The sequence below is a fragment of the Silene latifolia genome, chromosome 3 (genome assembly GCF_048544455.1).
Source record: "Silene latifolia isolate original U9 population chromosome 3, ASM4854445v1, whole genome shotgun sequence".
Lineage (NCBI taxonomy): Eukaryota > Viridiplantae > Streptophyta > Magnoliopsida > Caryophyllales > Caryophyllaceae > Silene > Silene latifolia.
The window spans coordinates 62,168,773-62,171,205 of NC_133528.1; positions in this window are offsets into that span (position 1 = coordinate 62,168,773).

Below are 2,433 nucleotides of genomic sequence, written 5' to 3' on the forward strand. Positions count from 1 at the left end.
GGGGAAAGACGCTTCTAAAACGGGACGGAAAAGGGTTTAGGGTTGGATTAGGCATCACCGCTTCACGGAGCCGCCTAATCCAACCCTAAACCATTTCCCTTAGTCAAAGGTCGTTCGTAGTGCAAAAGCCCAAGACTAAAACCTAGGGAGAGACGGGTGATACCCTGTCGTGGATGGGATTAAAAGAGGGGAAAGACGCTTCTAAAACGGGGCGGAAAAGGGTTTAGGGTTGGATTAGGCATCACCGCATCACGGAGCCGCCTAATACAACCCTAAACCCTTTTCCTTAGTCAAAGGTCGGTCATAATCAAACATATAGTAACACTGTGACTCTAAAACATGAATGGCATTAAAAGAAGGGAAAGACGCTTCTAAAACGGGACGGAAAAGGGTTTGGGGTTAGATTAGGCGTCACCGCTTCGTGGAGCCGCCTAATCCAACCCTAAAACCATTCCCTTAGTCAAAGATCGTTCGTAGTACAAAAGCCCAAGACTAAAACCTAGGAAGAGACGGGTGATACCCTGTCGTGGATGGGATTAAAAGAGGGGAAAGACGCTTCTAAAACGGGGCGAAAAAGGGTTTAGGGTTGGATTAGGCATCACCGCTTCACGGAGCCGTCTAATCCAACCCTAGACCCTTTCCCTTAGTCAAAGGTCGTTCGTAGTGCAAAATCCAAAGACTAAAACCTAGGGAGAGACGGGTGATACCCTGTCGTGGATGGGATTAAAAGAGGGGAAAGACGCTTCTAAAACGGGGCGGAAAAGGGTTTAGGGTTGGATTAGGTGTCACCGCATCACGGAGCTGCCTAATACAACCCTAAACCCTTTTCCTTAGTCAAAGGTCGGTCATAATCAAACATATAGTAACACTATGACTGTAAAACATGAATGGCATTAAAAGAGGGGAAAGACGCTTCTAAAACGGGACGGAAAAGGTCGTTCGTAGTACAAAAGCCCAAGACTAAAACCTAGGGAGGGAAGGGTGATACCCTTTCATGGATGGGATTAAAGAGGGGAAAGACGCTTCTAAAACAGAGCGGAAAATGTTTTAGGATTGGATTAGGCATCACCGCATCGCGTAGCCGCCTAATCCAACCTAAACCCTTTTCCTTAGTCAAAGGTCGGTCATAATCAAACATATAGTAACATTTTGACATTAAAACATGAATGGCATTAAGAGAGGGGAAAGACGCTTCTAAAACGAGACGGAAAAGGGTTTAGGGTTGGATTAGGCATCACCGCATCACGGAGCCGCCTAATACAACCCTAAACCCTTTTCCTTAGTCAAAGGTCGGTCATAATCAAACATATAGTAACACTGTGACTCTAAAACATGAATGGCATTAAAAGAAGGGAAAGACGCTTCTAAAACGGGACGGAAAAGGGTTTGGGGTTAGATTAGGCGTCACCGCTTCGCGGAGCCGCCTAATCCAACCCTAAACCCATTCCCTTAGTCAAAGATCGTTCGTAGTACAAAAGCCCAAGACTAAAACCTAGGAAGAGACGGGTGATACCCTGTCGTGGATGGGATTAAAAGAGAGGAAAGATGCTTCTAAAACGGGAGGGAAAAGGGTTTAGAGTTGGATTAGGCATCACCGCATCGCGGAGCCGCCTAATCCAACCCTAAACCCTTTTCCTTAGTCAAAATTCGGTCATAATCAAACATATAGTAACACTATGACTGTAAAACATGAATGGCATTAAAAGAGGGGAAAGACGCTTCTAAAACGGGACGGAAAAGGTCGTTCGTAGTACAAAAGCCCAAGACTAAAACCTAGGGAGGGAAGGGTGATACCCTTTCATGGATGGGATTAAAGAGGGGAAAGACGCTTCTAAAACAGAGCGGAAAATGTTTTAGGATTGGATTAGGCATCACCGCATCGCGTAGCCGCCTAATCCAACCCTAAACCCTTTTCCTTAGTCAAAGGTCGGTCATAATCAAACATATGGTAACACTTTGACATTAAAACATGAATGGCATTAAGAGAGGGGAAAGACGCTTCTAAAACGGGACGGAAAAGGGTTTAGGGTTGGATTAGGCATCACCGCTTCACGGAGCCGCCTAATCCAACCCTAAACCATTTCCCTTAGTCAAAGGTCGTTCGTAGTGCAAAAGCCCAAGACTAAAACCTAGGGAGAGACGGGTGATACCCTGTCGTGGATGGGATTAAAAGAGGGGAAAGACGCTTCTAAAACGGGGCGGAAAAGGGTTTAGGGTTGGATTAGGCATCACCGCATCACGGTGCCGCCTAATACAACCCTAAACCCTTTTCCTTAGTCAAAGGTTGGTCATAATCAAACATATAGTAACACTGTGACTCTAAAACATGAATGGCATTAAAAGAAGGGAAAGACGCTTCTAAAACGGGACGGAAAAGGGTTTGGGGTTAGATTAGGCGTCACCGCTTCGCGGAGCCGCCTAATCCAACCCTAA